This window comes from Dendrobates tinctorius, unplaced genomic scaffold, assembly GCF_039654945.1.
Source record: "Dendrobates tinctorius isolate UK_male_01 unplaced genomic scaffold, ASM3965494v1 ptg000372l, whole genome shotgun sequence".
Lineage (NCBI taxonomy): Eukaryota > Metazoa > Chordata > Amphibia > Anura > Dendrobatidae > Dendrobates > Dendrobates tinctorius.
In genome coordinates this window covers 1,412,501-1,437,594 of record NW_027362038.1, presented here as the reverse complement: position 1 = coordinate 1,437,594, position 25,094 = coordinate 1,412,501, and the positions used below count along the sequence as shown (strand labels likewise).

The window sequence follows — 25,094 nt, the reverse complement described above, 5'->3', positions numbered from 1 at the left end:
CTGTTGGCATTGAGCCAGGGTCAAGATTCTGCAGAACTGTACTGTCAAAAATTCAGAAAGTGGGCGGTCCTCACCACTTGGAATGATGGTGCCTTGGCAGCTCTCTTTCGGAAGGGTTTGTCAGAAACCGTAAAAGATACTATGGTGGGATTTCCTGTTCCCTCTGGTCTTTACGATTCTATGTCATTAGCCATTCAGGTTGATCGGCGTTTACGTGAACGTAAAATTATACGGGAAATGCTGCCACCTGTTGAACAAATGTCTGAACCTATGCAATGTGATAGAGTTTTGTCTAGAGCGCAACGTCAGGAGTTCAGAAGGCGTAATAAGCTGTGTTTTTTCTGTGGAGATGCCTCTCATATTATTTCTGTCTGCCCTAAACGAGAGAAACGTTTTGCACACACATTTGCTGTAGGTGGTGTACAACCTAAGTTTCTTCTGGCAATTACTCTGATCTGCTCCCTGTCCACATTTTCTGCTAAAGCCTTTGTGGATTCAGGAGCAGCCTTGAACCTAATGGATTTAGATTTTGCTAAACGTTGTGGTTTCCGTATGACACCCCTGCGGACGCCTATTCGTTTGAGGGGCATTGATGCTACTCCTTTGGCGAAGAATAAACCTCAGTTTTGGACCCAGGTGGTAATGCGGGTCGCCCCAGACCATCAAGAAAACTGCAGATTTTTGGTGTTGCATAATTTGCATCATACCATCGTGCTGGGGTTCCCCTGGTTGCAAATCCATAATCCAGTTTTGGATTGGAAATCTGTGTCTGTGGTGAGTTGGGGTTGTCGGTGTGCTCTTAGTGACACTCCTGTTTTCTCCACCTCTCCCCAGTTGCATGAGGTTCCTGATTATTTGACTGATTTTTTTTATGTTTAGTGAGAGCTACTAGCTACTGCTAGTTGTGTGATAGGATTAGGGGTCTGCAATCTGCTAGTTTCCAACCTCTCTGATTTTCTGGGCTGAGCTTGTGTTTTGTTTTTTCCTCCTCGGTGACTCAATCATAACACAGAGCAAAGGGTATAAATAGCAAGAGAATAAAGAGCTAACAGCGCATTACATCCCTGGAATACAAATAGGAGATATAAAGTGCAGCCAGTGCTATATGGGATATCCCAGGAATACAGCACAGCCCATATAGTGTAAAGGAGGAACCATCCTAACAAGAGATGGAGATTACAGATCCTACAGACAACATGCCGGTAGTGTACAGATAAAGGTGGCAGATTCAACACTATTCCCTCTTACGGGCATTTTGCCACGTCAGCTTCCTTAGAGAGGAAACACACCAACACACCAAGGTCCTGCACTAATCCAGGCAAGGGGAGTAACTCTGGGGTAAAGTGGGAGTGTTCCTAAAGGAATTGGGGCTGATCCCCGGTCACATCTATGGAACACATGATTAAGTCTGCCAATGTCAGCCAATCACATTGGTGGTTATTGTTTATACCGGCCCTTTCCTGTCCAGGGTCATGTTATTGGCGTGACACCTAATAGTGGTGGGGACATACCCCTGATGGCTTATTGGTGTAAACCAAACGACCTGGGGCAAATGCCAATCAGAGGTCACAGGGAGTGAGTATACCCCACGTGGGTACATGTGTGGTGTGTCATGAGCAGGATCCAGGAAACAGCGTCACACGCCATCCCGGGTAACTCCACCTCCGGGCACCTCTGATTGAATGGCATCACCGAGGGGAGTGACCGAAATGACGCTGGATGGACTCGTTACCATGGAGATCGGATGGGCCCACACCACGTGAGCATTCAACATCCCCAGTGAAGCAGGAGGTGCAGGATGAAAACCTGTTGGTAAGACCAAGATGAATAATGCTGCATAGAGCCATCTGGTAGCGATCAGTCAGGTAAAGTGATAGTGAGGGGGGTCCGGAAACAAAACAATGCAGGTGAAAAGTGCCAAATGTGACCCCACCAAGTGACCAGTGAGAGTGCAACTGTGCAACGGGTAAGAAAAGAGAATAAACAGTGATATGGTAAAGATATAAAGAGAAAAGCAGCTTAATAACAGTGATGATAATAAAATCTATGGGAAGTGTTTGTGGTGAAGTGTATACACTCCTAGAAATGTTTCCTCTACAATATAGAGATATAAATGATCAGTATTAGGACGTGTAACAAAGAGGAATCTGTTATTATATAGAGAGAATGTAATGAGCAATAAATGACGGGAATAATCGGGAATGAAATTGTTATTAATACTATAATGAGATCCCAGCACCTGACACTTCCCGGGATATATGGGCTTATATTAGAATCCCAATTACCAACTGGAAAGATAAAAACAAAGGAAAAAGGGCGGAACAAAAAAACAAGCCCCAAACACCTCATAACCCACAATGTAAGGTCAGAAAAATACCGGAAATATAAGTTTCTATTCACACTGCAATATTAGTCACCTGTGATCTGTGTCTCTCCCAGAAGAGAAGTCATCACAGCGTCATTCCCCGTAATAACCGTATAGAGGAGGAAATGATCGCGGAGAGAGCGTCCATTGTTAGAATAGTGGGGAGACACAGATGGGATCCAATGCTCCTGACTGTCCGGATGTCTAGAGGATCGTCACCATAGGAGAGTAAAGTGCAGATCGGCGATCTTGTGACCGTTGTATTATGGGGAAATAAAAAACAAATAAGACACATTGAGATCAGAGAAAACTGTTTTATATACGAGGGGCGATCCAAAAGTAATGATAATCAATAATAAACACAATGAATAAAGTAAAAAAAATTTTTTATTTTTCTACATAGTCTCCTAACAAGTCTATACATTTAGTCCATCTCTTTTCTAAACTTAGAATTCCCTTCGAAAAAAATTCTTGATCTTGACCCTCAAAAAACTCCCCAACGGCGGTTATCACGTCGCTATTGTCGTCAAATTTCTTGCCCCGGAGGTGTTCCTTGAGCCGAGGAAAGAGAAAGAAGTCACTGGGGGCTAGATCTGGCAAATAGGGGGGGTATTCCACCAGTTCAAAGCCCGCTTCTTGAATGGTAGCCATGGTAACTGCAGCTTTGTGAGCCGGTGCGTTATCTTGGTGAAACAGCACTCCAGCCCGCAGTTTGCCGCGCCTTTTCTCCTTGATAGCCTCCCGCAATCTTCTTATTTGTTCTGCGTAGTAGGAGCCCGTAATAGTGGCTCCCTTCTCCAAATAGTCCACCATAATAATTCCTTCAGCGTCCCAAAAAACGGACGCCATAACCTTCCCTGCTGAGCTTGACACTTTGAATTTCTTCGGCGTCGGTTCGTTGGCTCGTTTCCATGTCATCGATTGTTGTTTAGTTTCGGGATCAAAGTGGTGGATCCAGGTCTCATCCATGGTCAAAAAACGTGACAAAAAATTCTCCTTGTCTGCTTGGAACTTTTTGAGATTTGGTATTGAAATGTCAACTCATTTCTTCTTTTGCTCGTCGGTTAACATTTTTGGCACCCAACGCACGGAGACCTTTCTCATATGCAATTCTTTTGCAAGGATTCTTTGAATACTGCCATATGAGATCCCTGTGACCTCAGCTACATGCCTGATAGTCACTCTTCGATCTGCCAACACAACTTCTTCAACTTTTTTCACGTTTTCTTCATTGAGGGACGTGGATGGGCGTCCTTCGCGATGTTCATCTTCCATCGATGTTCTTCCCAGCTTAAATTCCTTGACCCAGCATGCAACTGTGGAATATGGAGGAGAAGAGTCCCCCAATGTTTCCACCAAGTTGCTGTCTATGTCTTTGGTAGACATTTTTTTCAAGCAGAGGTATTTGATGACAGCTCTGAGCTCGTTTTTTTCCATTTTGATGTTCACTCCTTGGCAGTTCATATTCAAATGAATGTAGCTCCCGGGAATCGTGGCCTATTTAAGTGATTTTTTTTTTCCTGGACTAGTGGGTACCTAAGAGAGAAAAAAATATTTTATTTTCATTTCTGTGTGCAATAGAAATAACTGATTATCATTACTTTTGGATCGCCCCTCGTAATAAAGAGTGTAGAGAACGAATTCCACCAAACCCCCTATAGGAAAGGGGAGAAGCTGAGAACTTCATTTACACCATTGAGATGTAAGGGATTTAAATTGCCAGATCCAATTAGTTTCTAATTGTGACCAGTAGTGATGGGCGTATCCCCCCGATGATCGAGATCGGTGGGTTCTCCTGAGTTTTTTGTAAAGTTCGAGCTCAGGGCCGAAGATGACATGAACTTGCGTCCGAACCCCGAGGTTGGACTTTACAGATATGGGATGGGGGGGGCTGTGAAACAAAGCATAAAATTAATAATAAACATTATAATTATAGTTACTGGTCCAGCGACGCGTCCTCCCATCTCGCTGTATCCCGACCCATCTACTTCCGGGGCTGCTCACTAACTTCCGGGTTATTCACTCCACTGCTCATCAATTTTCGGCCGGCCTTGGTAGTGTTCATGCTGTGAACGGCTCTTTACTATCTGGTTCAGATATGCAGTGAATAAGGATTTTACAGGCATAGTGGGCATTTACCTTTTTCTTGTTTTAGGTCTAGGTACCATTCATCTGCATATGCATGTGGTATATTTATTTGGCCATGACTCTTTTTGATCACCCATCATCATAGGTGTAATGGTTAGGCGGCTTGGGTCAGTGTGTTTTCTCCCATAGTGTGCGGTATGTCCGTGCCTGTATCCATTCTGTCATTGTCTTTTACCTGTTGAATTTTGAATAAAGTTTTTTTCACTTTTCTACTAATGGATCTATGGTTGTTTTCTGTGATTTTACCACTCCTCACTTATGGTTTATTGTGATTGATCTGAATTGGTATCCATTTCAGCGGCATACAGAGGCACCCTGGATGATTCACACTATGCCAGACAGTGCCACTGCTTTCTACAATGCTACTGTTGCATCATCTATTGACACGGTTGCCCCTCTCGTTCATGGCAGAATGCGACGTATCAACAGACAACCCTGACACAATAACACCACTAAAAAGCTCCGGCAAGTGTCCAGGATTGCAGAGCGGTGCTGGAAGAAAACAAATTCGCAAGATGACTTAACCACATTCAAACAGGCAACACTTGATTTCAAATCTGCCCTCACCTCTGCTAAACAGGCCTACTTCACAACCCTCATATCTTCCCTATCTTACAACCCAAAACAATTATTCAAAACTTAACTCCCTCCTCCGCCCACCACTGCCTCCTCCAACCTCCCTCATCTCTGCCGAGGACTTTGCCACACACTTCAAAAACAAGATAGACCAAACAAGGCAAGTCTTCATCACTCAACCACCACAACCCCTTTGTATACCAGACCAATGCCCAAACCCCATAACCTCCTTATCTAACATCACTGAAGGGGAGCTTAATTGCCTCTTCTCCAAATCGCACCTCACAACCTGTGCACTTGACCCCATACCATCCCACCTCCTCCCCAACCTCACCACCACACTTATCCCATCCCTAACCCACCTCTTCAACCTATCACTAACGTCCAGTACCTTCCCTTCTGCTTTCAAGCATGCCACAATCACGCCTATCCTTAAAAAGCCAACCCTCGACCCAACCACCATGTCCAGCTATCGCCCAATATCATTGCTTCCATTCACTTCCAAACTCCTGGAACAGCATGTCCACGCTGAACTTTCCTCCCACCTATCATCTAACTTGCTCTTTGACAATCTACAATCTGGTTTCCGCCCTCATCACTCCACTGAGACAGCCCTGACCAAAATTACTAACGACCTACTTACAGCCAAATCAAATGGACATTACTCTATACTCCTGCTTCTAGACCTGTCCGCTGCATTTGACACAGTTGACCACTGCCTCCTACTACAGATCCTCTCCTCCTTCGGCATCAAAAGCCTTGCCCTATCCTGGATCTCCTCATACCTTTCTAACCGCACATTCAGCGTCTCCCACTCCCACACCACCTCCTCATCCCACCCTCTCTCTGTTGGAGTCCCTCAAGGCTCTGTTTTAGGACCCCTACTCTTCTCAATCTATACACTTGGTCTGGACAACTCATAAAGTCCCACGGATTCCACTACCACCTTTATGCTGATGACACTCAGATCTATCTCTCCGGCCCATACGTCACCTCTCTGCTGTCCAGAATCCCAGAGTGTCTATCAGCCATATTCTCCTTCTTCTCCTCTCGCTTCCTCAATGTAGACAAATCTGAACTCATCATCTTTCCTCCATCTCACAGATCTTCTTTACCCGACCTAGCTACAACAATTAATGACATCACACTTTCCCCAGCACCAGAAGTCCGCTGCCTCGGAGTAACCTTTGACTCTGCCCTGTCCTTCAAACCGCACATCCAAGCTCTTTCAACCTCCTGTCGCCTCCAGCTCAAAAATATTTCCAGAATCCGTCCTTTCCTCAACCCTCAATCTACTAAAATGCTTGTGCATGCCCTCATCATCTTCCGCCTCGACTACTGCAACATCCTTTTCTGTGGTCTCCCTGCTAACACCCTCGCACCTCTCCAGTCCATCCTTAACTCTGCCGCCCGACTAATTCATCTCGCTCCTCGCTACTCCTCCGCTTCTCCCCTCTGCAAATCTCTTCACTGGCTCCCATTCCCTCAGCGTATCCAGTTCAAATTACTAATTCTGACCTACAAGCCCATCTATAACCTGTCTCCCCCATATGTCTCTGAACTAGTCTCCTGATACCTTCCCTCGTGTAATCTCCGGTCCTCCCAAGACCTCCTTCTCTCCTCCACACTTACTTGCTCTTCACCCAACCGCCTCCAAGACTTCTCCCGAATAGCCCCTATTCTCTGGAATTCTTTGCCCCAACAAGTCCAACTATCAACCACATTTGGATCCTTCAGACGGAACCTGAAAACCCACCTCTTCAAGAAAGCCTACAGCCTGCAATGACCCCGCTACCTCCTTCTCTCTCACCACTACCGGTGATATCACCTCAACCAACACCGGAAGTGCTGCAACACACCAACCTACTGTCTCCTTCCCCACCATCCTGTAGCATGTAAGCCCGAAAGGGCAGGGTCCTCTCTCCACTCTGTATTAGTCTGTCATTGTTATTTGTTTACTGTAAGTGATATATGTAATTTGTATGTAACCCCCTTCTCATGTACAGCACCATGGAATCAATGGTGCTATATAAATAAATAATAATAATAATGCCAGGGTTATGTCATAATAAGCTGCTGTTGTTCTTAAGCATTTTGTGCAGAACAGGAAAAGGAAGATGTGGTGTCTTACCACTTGGGTCAATGCTTTTAGGGCAGAGGTTGGCTGGACTAGGGAGATGAAAGTAGTTGGAGCTTTGACGAGATGGGTACAGATGGGCCGGATGCTTCACTAGGGGTCACCAAACGTAGTGATTGATGAATTCATGTCTGGGGCGAAACAGGCTGAAGGAAATGTCATTATCGTGAGGTCAGGCCTGGAAGGAACTGGGAAGCAATCTAGTATGGTCCAGTCCAGGCATGTACTGCACAGAAGTGACAACAAGCAAGGGAAAGACCAGGAAGCAAGAAAATGTTATATTGTACCAACTGAGGATGTAACGTGCGAAATCCTAAGTAAAAGTGTTAAAGTTGTCTCGGACTGTGTCTACATTGTTGGGGGTCGCCTAGAAGAGGGACCGTTATGGCCTGGGATGTGCCCGGGTGAAGCTGAATCTGGAGATGCAGGTATGCCGAGGAGAAGAGTATTGTTTCATGTGGGGGAAGGACTGGACACAGCTGCCACCGGAAAACAGGTCACGACTACAGTCCTGTCCCTCCCTTACACTTCAGTCGACAATTCCATGAAGGTGTAGAAGGGTAGGGAGAGCCAGTGCAGGGGTAAGACCGCTCCAGGTCATATTGGGCATAATAAGACATTCCTCTTAGCCAGTCCACCACCACCCGGTACAGGGATGCTAGGTTATAGTGTCTAATGTCAGGGAAATTTATCCCCCTGTTTCCCCTCGATCATTGGAGAATTTTGAAGGCTATATAGGGCATTTTTCCCTCCCAGATGAATGAGTGATACAGATAGTTAATCCGCTTCTCCTCTTTAGGAACTAGATAGATTGGGATCTGTTATGATTGGGTCACCGAAAAGGAAAGCAAGACCAAGCTAAGCCATAGAAAACCAGAGAGGTTGGTAACTATGTGGATTGCAGACCCCTGATCCTATCCACACAACTAGCAGTAGCCGTGGAGCGTACCTATGATGATTCTAGATGCCTCGACACAGCCGGAGAACTAAATAAGCCTAAAGCAAGAAAGGGGAAATCTAAACTGCCCCAGAGCAGTCCCCAAAGGAATAGATAGCCCCCAAACATATATTGTCAGTGAGACAAGATGAAAACACAAACGCAGGTAGGAAAATAGGCTGAGCAAACGATGGGGCCCACACTAACTAGACAGGACAGGAAAGGAAAGACACAGCAATCACGCAAAAAACCCTGCAAAAAATGTCCAACACGTCTGATAGAAAAATACTGAAGTCACTCGACTTCGCCCACTATATCAGCACTCTGGCATATTCTGAAAGCAAAGCAAAAAGAGGCCAATCTAATAAGGGACAAAAACAAACTGGCACAAGCAGTAACATAAAAATAGAAATTCAGTACAGCCCCAGCCGGAGATGGCCGACCACACAAAACTGAATTGACAAAACCAAATCAAATCTGAACAATAGCAAAAGAACACTTAGCTTGAGCATGCAGGGACTGAGCTGGAAACTAAGACCTCAGGAGGCATGAAAAAATCACTAGCAGGATAGAGGGAGTCGGCTGTCTTAAATCCAGTCAAAAACTCCAGATGTCCAATTGTCCTCCTCATTATCAGGTGGCAGGCCTCTGTTAATTAGCTCAGCTTCATTACCTCCTGTAACCACCAGAGGGAGCCCGGAAAGAGAACTCGCGACCCCTCTGTTAATACAACCAGTTCCACTACCTTCACTAACAACCAGAGGTAGGCCAGAAAGTGAATTCACAACAGTACCCCCCCTTGTGGAGGGGTCACCGAACCCTCATCCATGCCACCAGGCCGATCAGGATGGGCCCAGTGAAAAGCACGAACCAATCTATCGGCATGAATGTCAGAAGCAGAGACCCAAGAATTATCATCCTGGCCACAACCCTTCCATTTGACCAAGTACTGGAGTCTCCATCTAGCTAAACGAGAATCCAATATTTTCTCTACCTCATATTCCTCATTGGAGGTCAGGAGGTGCCGCCATAGGAACTACTGGCTCCACAAACCTCTTCAACAGAGATTTATGAAACACGTTATGGATCTTAAACGTAACTGGAAGAGCCAATCGAAAAGAAACAAGATTAAGTATCTCCAAAATCTTATAAGGTCCAATGAATCTTGGTTTGAACTTTGGAGACACAACCTTCATAGAAATATTCTTTGATGACAACCAAACCATATCACCTTCTTTAAACCGGGGACCAATGGTCCTATGCCGGTTGGAAAAACGTTGGGCTTTTTCCTGAGAGAGGAACAACTTATCCACCAATTGGTCCCAAATCTGCTGCATTCTCTCTACCACAGTGTCCACACTTGGGCAGGTCGAAGATTCCACTTGCTCTGAAGAAAATTGAGGATGAAACTCAAAGTTACAGAAAAAGAGCGTCATCAAAGTGGCAGAACTATCTCTATTATTTAGCGTGAATTCGGCCAAGGGCAAAAATAAGACCCAGTCATCCTGATCAGCAGATATAAAACATCTCAAATAGGACTCCAAAGTCTGGTTTGTTCTTTCAGTCTACCCATTGGTCTGAGGATGAAACGCAGAGGAGAAAGATAACTGAATTCCCAGATTGAACAAAAAGTTCTCCAAAATCTGGAAACAAACTGGACTCCTCTGTCCGACACAATGTTCTCAGGAATCCCATGCAACTGAACCACCTGTTGTAAAAACAAGGGCACCAACTCTGAAGAAGATGGCAACTTTGGGAGAGGTACAAGATGGACCATCTTAGAAAATCTATCACAAATCACCCAGATAACAGTCATTCTCTGAGAGACAGGAAGATCAGAAATAAAATCCATTGAGATATGGGTCCATGGCCTCTTGGGCACCGGCAGGGGCATCAACAACCCACTAGAACGAGAACAGGGTTTAGACCGAGAACAAGTCCCACAGGACTGCACAAAATTCCTGACATAACGAGATAAGGCAGGCCACCAAAAAGACCAACTCACCAAATCTCTGGTACCAAAAATACCTGGATGACCAGCCAATGCGGAGCAATGAATTTCAGACATCACTCTCTTCCTCCACTGGTCAGGAACATACAATTTTCCCATAGGGCAATGCTCAGGTTTGTCCTCCTGAAATTCCTCCAGGGCACATCTCAAATCGGGCAAGATGGTGGAAAGAACTACCCCCTCACCTAGAATGGCAGTAGGCTCGGTCACAATAAGAGAATACACAAAGAAACTCCTAGAAAGGGCGTCCGCCTTAACATTCTTAGTGCCCAGAAGAAAAGAGACCACAAAATTAAAATGCGTGAAAAACAAGGCCCACCTAGCCTGTTTAGGATTCAAGCATTTGGCTGATTCAAGATAAATCAAATTCTTGTGGTCGGTGAGGACAACTTGATGTCTAGCTCCCTCCAACCAATGTCTCCACTCTTCAAATGCCCATTTCATGGCCAACAATTCCCGATTCCCCACGTCATAGTTACATTCAGATGGGGAGAATTTTTGAGAAAAGAAGGCACAGGGATTCATTTTAGAAGTCACCGGATCTTTTTGGGACAAAACAGCTCCTACACCAATCTCAGAAGCATCTACCTCCACCTGAAATGGAAGTGAGACATCAGGTTGCCGTAGAGCCAGAGCAGAAGTGAATCTCCGCTTAAGCTCCTGAAATGCCATGACTACCTCTGGAGACCAATTCACCACATCAGCGCCCTTCTTGGTCAGATCAGTCAGTGGTTTGACAATACCAGAAAAATTACCTATAAATTTACAATAAAAATTAGCAAAACTCAAAAACTTCTGGAGAGCCTTCAAAGAAGTGGGCTGAACCCAATCATAAATGGCCTGTACCTTGGCCGGGTCCATTTTAATAGCCGACGGAGACAAAATAAATCCCAAAAATGAAATCCTCTGTACACCAAAGAGGCATTTCGATCCCTTAACATACAGGGAATTTTTCCTCAAAATCCGGAACACAGTCCGGACATGTTCCACATGAGAATCCCAATCACTGGAAAAGATCAAAATATCATCCAGATAGATGATCAAAAACTTATCCACAAAGTCCCGGAAAATATCGTTCATAAAGGATTGGAAGACAGAAGGCGCATTAGTGAGCTCAAAAGGCATCACCAGGTACTCTAAATGTCCCTCCGGAGTATTAAACGCCGTCTTCCATTCATCCCGGTGCTTGATGCGAATAAGATTATACACCCCCCTGAGGTCAAGCTTGGTAAACCAGCAGGCACTTTTAACTCTGGAAAATAAATCAGAAATCAGGGGTAACGGGTACTGATATTTAACAGTGATTTTGTTAAGGGAACGATAGTCAATGCAAGGCCTTAATGAACCATCTTTCTTGGTCACAAAAAAAACAGCACCTAAGGGTGAAGAGGATGGTCTAATATGACCCTTCTCCAATGACTCCTTGATATAAGATCACATAGCATCATGTTCGGGTAACGATAAGTTGAAAAGCCGACCCTTGGGAAATTTACACCCGGGCATAACTCCTGTGATGAGGCAAACATGCAGACTTACTCTCACTGAATACATCAGAAAAATCAGCCAAATAGGAATATCATGAGACTGGGGAGAGGTGGAGAAAACAGGAGTGTCACTAAACAGGAGTGTCACTAAGAACACACTGACAACCCCAACTCACCACAGACACAGATTTCCAATCCAAAACAGGATTATGAGTTTGCAACCAGGGAAAACCAGGGAAAACCTAGAACAATAGTATCATGCAAATTGTGCAGCACCAAAAATTTACAATTTTCTTGGTAGTCCGGGGCGACCCGCATTATCACCTGGGTCCAAAACTGGGGTTTATTCTCCGCCAAAGGAGTAGCATCAATACCCCTCAAAGGGATAGGAGTCCGCAGGGGTATCATAGGAAAAACACAACGTTTAGCAAAGTCTAAATCCATCACATTCAAAGCTGCTCCTGAATCTACAAAAGCCTTAGCTGAAAATGTAGACAAGGAGCAGATCAGAGTAATTGCTAAAAGGAAGTTAGGTTGTAGACTGCCCACAGCAACTGTGTGCGCAAAACGTTTTTCTCATTTAGGGCAGACAGAAATAGTATGAGAGGCGTTTCCACAGAAAAAAACACAGCTTATTACGCCTTCTAAACTCCTGACATTGCGCCATAGACAAAACCCTATCACATCGCATGAATTCAGACGTTTGTTCAAAAGGCGGCAATGCAGAATCCTGACCCTGGTTCAATGCCAATAGGATTTTCTCAGCTTGATCAATAGCATTAGGTTCATCATACAACAACCCAAAGGCTTTAAAAAATGCATCCACATTAGTCAGAATAGGATCTCCAGGTGTCAGAGAAAAAGCCCAATCCTGGGTATGGCCGCGCAGCAAGGAGATGACAATTTTAGCCTGCTGCATAGAGCTTCCCGATGAGTTAGGCTTCAAAACAAGAAATAGTTTACAATTAATCTTAAAATTCAAAAATTTAGACCGATCCCCAGAAAACACATCAGAAGTAGGGATTCTTGGTTCAACAGCAGATGATTGAGCGAGATAGGCGGAAATTCCTCGCACTTCAGCAGTGAGCTGCTCAATATGATCACACAATTGCTTAATCTCCATTAAAGAAAAAATCTTCCGACAGCCCCAGAGAAAAAGAGGAAAAAATATATATATAAAAAAAATTCTGACTCAGCCGGAGAACTAAATAAGCCTAAAGCAAGAAAGGGGAAAGCTAAACTGCCCCAGAGCAGACCCCAAAGGAATAGGCGGCCCCCAAACATATATTGTCGGTGAGACAAGATGAAAACACAAACGCAGGTAGGAAAATAGACTGAGCAAAAAATATATATATATAAAAATTCTGACACTTTTTTTCTTTTTTACAATTCTCTCCTGCTTTTGAGTACCGTAGAGTCTGTGGTTTTGGCTGGTGATTCTGTTATGTTTGAGTCACCGAGGAGGAAATCAAGACCAAGCCAAGCCACAGAAAACCAGAGAGGTTGGTAACTAAGCGGATTGCAGACCCCTGATCCTATCGACACAACTCGCAGTAGCCATGGAGCGTACCTACGATGATCCTAGACGCCTCGACACAGCCAGAGAACTAAATAAGCCTAAAGCAAGAAAGGGGAAATCTAAACTGCCCCAGAGCAGATCCCAAAGGAATAGATAGCCCCCAAACATATATTGTCGGTGAGACAAGATGAAAACACAAATGCAGGCAGGAAAATAGACTGAGCAAACGATGGTGCCCACACTAACTAGACGGGACAGGAAAGGAAAGACTCTGTCTGCAATCACGCAAAAAAACCCTGCAGAAAATGCCCAACACGTCTGATAGAAAAAATACTGAAGTCACTAGACTTCGCCCACTATATCAGCACTCTGGTATATTCTAAAAGCAGACCAAAAAAGGCAAATCTAATAAGGGACAAAAACAAACTGGCACAAGCAGTAACATATGGATGGTGATTCAGCACAGCCCCAGCCGGAGCTGGCTGACCACACAAAACTGAAATAGACAAAACCTGATCAAATGTGAACAATAGCAAAAGAACACTTAGCTTGAGCATGCAGGGACTGAGCTGGACACTAAGACCTCAGGAGGCAGGAAAAAATCACCAGCAGGGATAAAGGGATTCGGCTGTCTTAAATTCAGTCAGAAACTCCGGAGCTCCAGTCATCCTCCTCATCATCAGGTGGCAGGCCTCTGTTAATTAGATCAGCTCCATTACCTCCAGTAACCACCAGAGGGAGCCTGGAAAGAGAACCAGCTCCACTACCTTCACTAGTAACCAGAGGTAGGCCAGAATGCGAATTCACAACACTAGGGGTTGCACAGGAAGAGGTTAATAAGGTGTATCTGAGGAAAGCAGACAGGAGGAGGGCCTTCCAGAAAATGCAATATTATGATGAAGGTGAAAAATTGGGGCATCTGTTGTCAGTAGAGTTGAGCGATACCGTCCGATACTTCAAAGTATCGTATCGGATGGTATCGGCCGATCTTTAAAAAAAGTATCGGTATCGCCGATTCCGATACCGGAAGTCCCATTCAAGTCTATGGGACTTCCGGTATCGGAATAAGAAAAACCCTTTCCTGCCCTTGTACAGCCTCTCTGGGGTCTGTACGGGCCTTTCGGGGGGCTGTGCCGGCCTGCCAGGGGGTCTGTGCAGGCTCCGGTGGTCTGTGCCGGCCTGCCGGTGGTCTGTGCAGGCTCCGGGGGGCTGTGCCGGCCTGCCGGGGGGCTGTGCCGGCCTGCCGGGGGGCTGTGCAGGCTCCGGGGGTCTGTGCAGGCATCGTCCGATGGGACTACAAGTCCCATCGGGCGATGCCTGCTACCATGACAGTGATTGACACGTTAGCCAATGACGGGACAGTAGTAGTCCCATCATCCGGCTAATGTGTTAAATGTAAAAAAATAAAAAAAAAAATTACATGCTACATACATACAACATGCATACTACATACATGCTACATTCATACTACATACTACATACATGCTACATTCATACTACATAAATACTACATGCAACATACATACTAAATATATACTACATGCATGCTACATACATACTGCATGCTACATACATACCACATATATACTACATACATACTACATGCATGCTACATGCATGCTACATGCTACATACATAACACATATATACTACATGCATGCTACATACATACTACATGCTACATACTACATATATACTACATGCATGCTACATACTACATGCTACATACATACTACATATATACTACATGCATGCTACATACATACTGCATGCTACATGCATGCTACATACATACTACATACATACTACATGCTACATACATACTACATATATACTACATACATACTACATGCATGCTACATGCATGCTACATACATACCACATACATAACACATATATACTACATGCATGCTACATACATACTACATGCTACATACATACCATATACATACTACATGCATGCTACATACATACTACATGCATGCTACATACATACTACATGCTACATACATACTACATATATACTACATGCATGCTACATACATACTGCATGCTACATACATACCACATACATACTACATGCATGCTACATACTACATGCTACATACATACTACATATATACTACATGCATGCTACATACATACTACATGCTACATACATACTACATATATACTACATGCATGCTACATACTACATGCTACATACATACTACATATATACTACATGCATGCTACATACATACTACATGCATGCTACATACATACTACATGCATGCTACATACATACTACATGCTACATACATACCACATACATACTACATATATACTACATGCATGCTACATACATACTGCATGCTACATGCATGCTACATACATACTACATACATACTACATGCTACATACATACTACATACATACATACATACTACATACATACCACATATATACTACATACATACAATACATACATAGACATACAGTACATATAACATAGAGTAACATACTTACCAATACTTGTCACATTGTTCCCCGAAGCCATTGTCTTTTCCGGAATAAATATTAACATAACAAACCACAAAAATACTCACCCACGATCCGAAGCAGTCCACGAGTGTGTCCCACGACGATCTTGGGTAGAGAACTGCAGCATCAGATGATGCTGCCGTTCTCTACGGGCTGCAGGAATCCAATGACGGAAGGTAGGTATCCTTCCGCACTGTATTCCTCCGCCACTTAAAAAAAAAAAAAGTCCCTAGTCTCACTTTATGCCATTGCTGTGTGGGAATTTCCACCGGAGGAATACAGTGCGGAAGGATACCTACCTTCCGTCATTGGATTCCTGCAGCCCATAGAGAACGGCAGCATCATCTGATGCTGCCGTTCTCTACCCAAGATCGTCGTGGGACACACTCGTGGACTGCTTCGGATCGTGGGTGAGTATTTTTGTGGTTTGTTATGTTAATATTTATTCCGGAAAAGACAATGGCTTCGGGGAACAATGTGACAAGTATTGGTAAGTATGTTACTCTATGTTATATGTACTGTATGTCTATGTATGTATTGTATGAATGTATTGTATGTATGTAGTATATATGTGGTATGTATGTAGCATGTAGTATGTATGTAGTATGTATGTAGCATGCATGTAGCATGTAGTATGTATGTAGCATGCATGTAGTATATATGTAGTATGTATGTAGCATGCATGTAGTATATATGTAGCATGTATGTAGTATGTATGTGGTATGTATGTAGCATGTAGTATGTATGTAGCATGCATGTAGTATATATGTAGTATGTATGTAGCATGTAGTATGTATGTAGTATGTATGTAGTATGTATGTGGTATGTATGTAGCATGTAGTATGTATGTAGCATGCATGTAGTATATATGTAGTATGTATGTAGCATGTAGTATGTATGTAGTATGTATGTAGTATGTATGTGGTATGTATGTAGCATGTAGTATGTATGTAGCATGCATGTAGTATATATGTAGTATGTAGTATGTATGTAGTATGTATGTGGTATGTATGTAGCATGTAGTATGTATGTAGCATGCATGTAGTATGTATGTAGCATGCATGTAGTATGTATGTAGCATGCATGTAGTATGTATGTAGTATGTATGTAGCATGCAGTATGTATGTAGCATGTATGTAGTATGTATGTAGTATATATGTAGTATGTATGTAGCATGTAGTATGTATGTAGCATGCATGTAGTATATATGTAGTATGTATGTAGCATGCATGTAGTATGTATGTAGTATGTATGTAGTATGTATGTAGCATGCAGTATGTATGTAGCATGTATGTAGTATATATGTAGTATGTATGTAGCATGCATGTAGTATGTATGTAGCATGTAGTATGTATGTAGCATGCATGTAGTATGTATGTAGCATGTATGTAGTATGTATGTAGTATATATGTAGTATGTATGTAGCATGTAGTATGTATGTAGCATGCATGTAGTATGTATGTAGTATTTTTTTTTTTTTTTTTAACATTTAACACATTAGCCGGATGATGGGACTACTACTGTCCCATCATTGGCTAATGTGTCAATCACTGTCATGGTAGCAGGTATCGCCCGATGGGACTTGTAGTCCCATCGGACGATGCTTGCACAGACCCCCGGACATCAGCACAGCCCCCCGGCAGGCCGGCACAGCCCCCCGGCAGGCCGGTACAGACCCCCACAGGGTGCACAGACCACCGGCAGGCCGGCACAGCCCCCCGGCAGGCCGGTACAGACCCCGGGCAGTCCACACAGCCCCCCGGCAGGCCGGCACAGCCCCCCGGCAGGCCGGTACAGACCCCCACAGGGTGCACAGACCACCGGCAGGCCGGCACAGCCCCCCGGCAGGCCGGTACAGACCCCGGGCAGTCCACACAGCCCCCCGGCAGGCCGGCACAGCCCCCCGGCAGGCCGGCAGAGACCCCCGGAAGGCCCGAAATGATGGCGCATCATGATGCGCACACACCGCGCATCATGATGACGTCAGGCCGTCAATCAACTGAACTTCCGATTCCGATGCCGAATTCCGATATTGAAAAAATATCGGAAGTCGGTATCGGAATTCCGATACAGCAAGTATCGGCCGATACCCGATACTTGCGGTATCGGAATGCTCAACACTAGTTGTCAGTGGTGGTAGCGGCACAAAGGGATTTGTCTTATGTATATAAATTGAAGACTGATGAGGGAAGGAAGGTGGGGGATACAGAGTATTTTGGAGGAATTTAGATGATTCTATAATCAGTTATATTCTTCGGGATCGGGGGACTCATTTAGGGACATAGAAGTTTTCTTCAGGAGGCAGGGCTCCCGAGGATTAAAGACAGTGATAGCGGGAGACTGGAGGTGCCCATAACAAAAGACGAGATAATGGCTATTACATCTATGGCTAATAATAGGGCCGCGGGGGCAGATGGTATCCGAGTGAAATTTACAAACAATTAATTGAGATGGTAACACCCAGACTGCAAAAGCTTTTTGAAGAGGCTCTTCGGGAGAGTGAATTACCGGCGTCCATGAGGGAGGCGGTGGTGGTGGTCATTCTGAAAGATGGAAGAGATCCGGGGTTGGCAGAATCTTATAGGCCCATTTCATTGCTGACGGTGGATGTAAAGATTTTATCTAAAAATTTGGCGAGTGTGGTTCAGGATCTTGTTCATCCTGACCAATCCGATTTTATGCCAAATAAGTCTACGGCGATTAATTTGCGTAGACTTTTTCTGAACTTGCAGCCACCATTGGACAATAGGGGCAGTAGGGTTGTGGTATCATTGGATGCACGTAAAGTGTTTGATAGTGTTGAGTGGCAGTATCTTTGGAGGGTATTGGAACGCTTTGGTTTTGGGCCAACTTTTATTTCATGGATACGGTTGCTATATACTTTCCAGACCGCTAGGGTCAGAGTTAACGGGCAAATGTCTGGGAGTTTTTTCGCTTCATAGGGGGACTAGACAGGGGTGTCCAGTACTGTCCCTCTACTTTTTGCATTGGCAGTGGAGCGCTTGGCACAGACAATTAGGAGGACGGCTTCGGTTAAAGGGTTCAGATATGGCTTGGTAGATGAAAAAGTATCACTGTATGCAGATGATGTGTTGCTTTTTTGGAGGATTCTGGAGAGTCATTGTTGAGAACAATGGATGTTATTAAAACATTTGGGTCCATATCGGGATTAGAAATTAACTGGGAAAAATCCACTGTCATGGCTGTAGATGATTGTGTTGTTGATTTGCCAGTGTCGGGGGAGGGTAGTAGGTTGGCAGTGGTGCGACAGTTTAAATACCTGGGCATTCAAGTGGCACTTCAGATTTCGAGCTATGCAGATTTTAATCTGATTCCACTGCTGAGTAAGTTTAGGAGTAAAGTAGGGGCGTGGTGTAAACTGTATCTTTCAGTAGTGGGAAGAATTAATCTGATTAAGATGATTTTGATGCCCCAACTGCTATATGTCTTGCACAATGCCCCTATCTGGTTCCCTAGGCGGTGGTTTCGTACTATTGACTCTACACTGTGTGCAGAATTATTAGGCAAATGAGTATTTTGATCACATCATCCTTTTTATACATGATGTCCTACTCCAAGCTGTATAGGCTTGAAAGCCAACTGCCAATTATGTAAATCAGGTGATTTGCATCTCTGTAATGAGGAGGGGTGTGGTCTAATGACATCAACACCCTATATAAGGTGTGCTTAATTATTAGGCAACTTCCTTTCCTTTGGCAAAATGGGTCAGAAAAGAGATTTGACGGACTCTGAAAAGTCAAAAATTGTGAGATGTCTTGCGGAGGGATGCAGCAGTCTTGAAATTGCCAAACTTTTGAAGCGTGATCACCGAACTATCAAACATTTCATGGCAAATAACCAACAGGGTCACAAGAAGCGTGTTGATAAAAAAAAGGCGCAAAATAACTGCCCATGAATTGAGGAAACTCAAGCGTGAGGCTGCCAAGATGCCATTTGCCACCAGTTTTGCCATATTTCAGAGCTGCAACGTTACTGGAGTATCAAAAAGCACATGGTGTGCCATACTCAGGGACATGGCCAAGGTAAGAAAGGCTGAAAAATGACCACCTTTGAACAAGAAACATAAGATAAAACGTCAAGACTGGGCCAAGAAATATCTTAAGATTGATTTTTCTAAGGTTTTATGGACAGATGAAATGAGAGTGATTCTTGATGGGCCAGATGGATGGGCCTGAGGCTGGAACAGTAATGGGCAGAGAGCTCCACTCTGACTCAGACGCCAGCAAGATGGAGGTGGGGTACTGGTATGGGCTGGTATCATCAAAGATGAACTTGTGTGACCTTTTCGGGTTGAGGATGGAGTGAAGCTCAACTCCGAGACCTACTGCCAGTTTCTGGAAGACACCTTCTTCAAGCAGTGGTACAGGAAGAAGTCGGTATCGTTCAAGAAAAACATGATTTTCATGCAGGACAATGCTCCATCACATGCATCCAAATACTCCCCAGCGTGGCTGGCCAGTAAAGGTCTAAAAGAAGAAAAAAAGACATGGTCCCCTTGTTCACCTGATCTGAACTCCATAGAGAACCTGTGGTCCCTCATAAAATGTGAGATCTACAGGGAGGGAAAACAGTATGGAGCGCCCGTCAGGGCTAGCGGGGTACTCGGTACCGGGCCCGTTGATCTCAATGGGAGTTGTCACGGAAGCTGTGACCCGGTCCGTGGCCCTGGGGCTCCATGGCAAAAGGGGACGAATGAACAATGAAATAGAGTTTATGAATAGTTCGTGACGCCACCTGTGGTGTTCGTCAAGTGAGATGTTATGCTGACGCTGCATGCAGATCCTCTGGGACTGGTGGTGTGTTGCAGCCGAGATGGTGAAGCTCCCCACAGGTGGAGCTGTAGTCCCAGGGCAGTGTGGATGTAGTAATGGAGGGGAGACACAGGCAGGGTAGAAGCTGGTACCCAGATGTAGCGGTGCGGAGTGTATTGGTGCATGAATAAGTGGAGGACACTGGGGCATCTAGTTCCAAAGCTTTACTTACAGTCTGTAGTACACACTGGTGCCTGCCTCCGTGCCGTGTCCCCCGGGTCAGGGGCCCAGTCAACCCCCAGGCAAGATAGGATGCTTCCTTCCAACACTTCGCCACTGTCTTTCTGAACGTCTCCTCTATAGCGCCTTTAAGTGAAGTACTCCTAGTACTGAGTTACACTGGAGTTCCTCCTGACAGATGTTCCTATGAACTCTACTTGTACGGCAGATAGCTGTAGCCTGCTTCGGGTACTCCTTACTCCTGAGTCCCGGCTCACTATCCAAGTTGCTGTTGTGCCCCCAAGTCTTAGATGGGAGTAGTGCATTTACAGCCCACTACTCCTCCGGTGTCTGCTGCAGAACCATTAGTGTCCATACAACCTTGGGGACCGGGCCCCGGCCTTGCGCTTAGAACTTCTAGGCAGGGTTCTTCCTCTAACCCACATCTTCTGTTCCCTTTTACTCCTATGTTCCGTACTAGTCTTTCCTTCTTATGAAAGATCAGATTTCTGTTCAATGTCTTTCTCCTTCTTTCCTTTCCTGTGCCAGCTGGCTCAGATCACTGAGGCAGCTGCAGCAATCCTTCCTCCATCCCTCTCTCAGGGATCTTCTTCTCACTCTCACTGACTGACCTGAAATCCTAAACTTCCCGCTCTTTTATGTATTCTAAACTCCACCTTCCTCCCAGCACGTTTCGTGTTCCAAGCAAGGGACCACCAAAGGTGCTCTGCTACACTCCAAGCAGGGAGCCGCAAGGTGGCTTTGCTACACTACTTTGTGGTGAGGGGTGCAGGTGTTGGAGCGTGGTTAGGAGCTCCCACCTTACCTGGATGGTGGGGCACTACACCTCATGAGGAGGTGCAGTACCTTTGTGGCGACTGAACCCTCAGGGGCGCCACACTCCCCCCCGTTAAATACAGCACGTCCACAGGCTGCAAGTCAAACAGAGTTAACAATACAGCAACATACAAAATTTTGTATTGCTGAATAAACATGTCTTATACTAATCTTCCTAATATAGGAGGCACGGTTTCTTGAACGTTACAAACAAATTAACCTTCTAAATTGTAAATTATGCTACCTAATTTAAAGTGCTAGCTAAGCAAACTCAATATCACTTCACATTTTCTAGCAACACATCTCCTTTCCATTACCTTTCACATTTTCTACTTTCTACTGTCTCTTCTAGACTTAGGATGACAACCGTGGATACCTGGTTCGTCATCTGTAATTTCAATTCTATATTCACATCCTCAACCTTTTTTAATTCAAAGTTCTGTAAAACATTCACTATGTCTCTTTCTCAATATACTTCCATAAAATCTGTCATTAGGATTTTCATTATATACTAACACTTTCTAGTTTCTATTCAGAGAATAACAGTAAGCATTATCATTAAGTGCAAGAGTAGACACTGGTCCGGCCAACGTGTCTGGAAATGTCCCTATGACAAGGTAGGTCTTCTTTTACGAAGAGAGTCCTATGTAAAACCAAGAGAGAGCACCTAAAGAGGTGCAAACTATATACAATTTTCAGTTCTGGATCATTCAACGTTCATGATCTCCACAGTTCAAGTGTGAAGGCTGCCAACAAAACTGGGCAACTCTGGGAAAACAAAACTAGAACATGATAGCCAAAAATAGAAAACTGGTACAAAAACAGGAAACAAAGCACAATTGTGCAAATACCCTCCTGGGTAACGAAAATTAAAGTGAAGAAGCATCTTAATTAGTGGTTGTCCCCTCCTGGGGTTCTGGAAGCTGATGGTTGGGAACTGCTACCAGATGAGAGAAACGCATTGGCAGTCCTCAGGTACTCTTCCTCCAGTGGGGTAGAACTTGCGGCTTTCCGTACTTTTGGCTGTGGGACTGGTACGGCTCCAGCTTGGCACATGGGGGCAGTAGGCGGTTTCTGCCTGTAGGTCTTGATGAGATCCTCTGGGACCCATCTGATATTCATTGCATACCAGCCTCTCAATCCTTCATGTCTGGTAAACGTTACATGATCTCCCGGATGTAGGTTTCTAGCGGGGTGCCCTTTTCTCATGTGGGGTTCCACGTCCCGACGATTAAAGAACAGATCGGAAATTCGGCTAGGGTCATGGATGACGCCAAACGCCCTCTCATGATTTTCATTTAGGATGTGTCCCCAACCTGCTGAGTCCCGGGGACCATAGCGACCGGCATGGACTTGCTCTTTCCGGTCCAAATTAGGGCCCAGTACAGCTAACCTTCGCTGCTCCCTCTCTCGGTTTTCAGCTGCCAGTTGCCGGATAGTCGCTTGGCAGCTAGCCCAGTTCTCTTCATCCTCCCGTTCCTCCCGAGACCGATCCAGGCTAGTTTTGTACCGCGGCGCCACTATCAGGGGTTCTGGTGTTTCCCCCCGGGGGCTGGTATCCCAGTCCCAGACCAGATCTAGCACAACCTGGCCAGCCGCTGCAACCGCGCTACACCCCAAGGCCTTCCCAGGTGCAGGGACATCAAACATACCTGAAGCCTCCTGGCGGTGTGGGTTCTGCTCCGGTGCAGGTTGGAGCTGGCCAGTGGCAGCGGGCTGCGGTGGAGCGGATGGTGGCTCTGGGCCCGCAGAGGCCTCTGGTGGGACCTGCGCAGCCGCGTCAGGTTCAGGCGGGAGCTCCTCTTCCTCCGCTTCGGCTCCTGGGGTCTCATACAATTCCTCCCGTGGCGGCGGCAGCGAAGGGGCTCCGGATGCTGCCGGAGGTGTGGCAGCGGCTGCAGGCTCCGTGGAATCTGCCTGGGGAAGCTCCGGTGCAACAGCGGTGGGTACTGCTGGTGCGGTACCGCAGGTGTAGGCCCCTCTGGGGCGCGCTGCCAGTTCAGCCTCCACAAGGCCTCCTGCCTCAGCTGCAAACATTGGGTCAGCTGGGCAATCTCCTCCTCCAGCTGCCGGCGATTCAGCCTAGAAGCAGGGTCCGAGCCTTTAGCCATGGCGCCGGGGAGATCCAGCTTAACCTCCCCGCGCTCCACAGGCCTCCTCCCCTCCTCTTCCATCATGGCGTTCTGGCGATCTCCTTCCTGTCTCAGCTTCCTTCCTGCCACTGGCTTCCGCTCCACCTTCTGGGGGCGGCGTCTTCTTCCAACTCATCCATACCAAGCCAGTGTACGAACCCCTCAGGGGGTGGGCCAAGCTGCTGTCGCATAGAAGTTTAGACAGGGGAGGCTGTTATGAATGGGTCACCGAGGAGAAAAAAACAAAACAAGCTAAGTCACAGAAAACCAGAGAGGTTGGTAACTATGCAGATTGCAGATCCCTGATCCTAACCACACAACTAGCAGCAGCCGTGGAGCGTTCCTACTATGATCCTAGACGCTTCGTCACAGCCGGAGAACTAAATAAGCCTGAAGCAAGAAAAGGGGAAAACTAACTGCCCCAGAGCAGACCCCAAAGGAAAGACAGCCCCCACACATGTATTGACAGTGAAACAAGATAAAAGCATAAACACAGGAGGAAAATAGGCTGAGCAAATGATGGGGCCCAAAGTAATTGGAAAGGATAGGAAAGGAAAGACACTGTCTGCAATCTGCAAAAAAACCCTACAAAAATAATGTCCAACACTTCTGATTGCAAAATTAACCCTGAAGTCACTAGACTTCTCCCACTATATCAGCACTCTGAAATATTCTGAGACAGAGCAAAAAGAGGCCAATCTAATAAGGGACAAAAAGCAAATTGGCAAATACAGGTAAATAAGAGTGGAAATTCAGCACAGCCCCAGCCGGGGCTGGCTGACCACACAAAAAACTGAACAGACCAACAAAATCAAGTGTGAACATTAGCAGAAAAACTTAGCTTTAGATGACTGGAACAGAACTGAAAACCAAGACCTGACAAGCCAGAAGGAATCACCAGCACCAGAATAGGGAGTCGGCTGTCTTAAATCCAGTCTGAGATTCCTGAGGTCCAATCGTCATCCTCATTATCAGGTGGCAGATCTCTACTGATTAAATCAGCCTCACTACCTCCTGTTACCACCAGAGGGAGCATGGCAGGAGAACTCACAACTGGTAGACCAGAAAATTTCTTAGGACCACCCAGATTATCACGCCCTTCTCCAGGCTGTCGGCCATTTTTAGTATTCATTTCACAGTCTATTAAATTGGGTCTTCTGCACATTCTCAAAAGTTTTAAGTCCAAATCCTAGGCACACAGAACCCGATGGCATTGGGTCTCGTCATCCTGTTCGTGACGCCAGAAATGGAGCGCCCGCCAGGGCTAGCGGGGTACTCGGTAGCGGGCCCGTTGATCTCAATGGGAGTTGTCACAGAAGCTGTGACCGGTCCATGGCCCTGGGGCTCCATGGCAAAAGGGGATGAATGAACAATGAAATAGAGCCTATGAATAGTTTGTGACGCCACCTGTGGTGTTCGGCAAGTGAGATGTTA

General features: G+C 45.4%; 1 protein-coding gene across 1 annotated transcript in view; it reads left to right on the top strand.

The window, feature by feature from the left end:
• Window positions 1-25,094, top strand: part of LOC141075801 (uncharacterized) — a 44,953-nt gene that overhangs the window by 19,298 nt on the left and 561 nt on the right. The gene's annotated exons all lie outside the window — the stretch shown is intronic.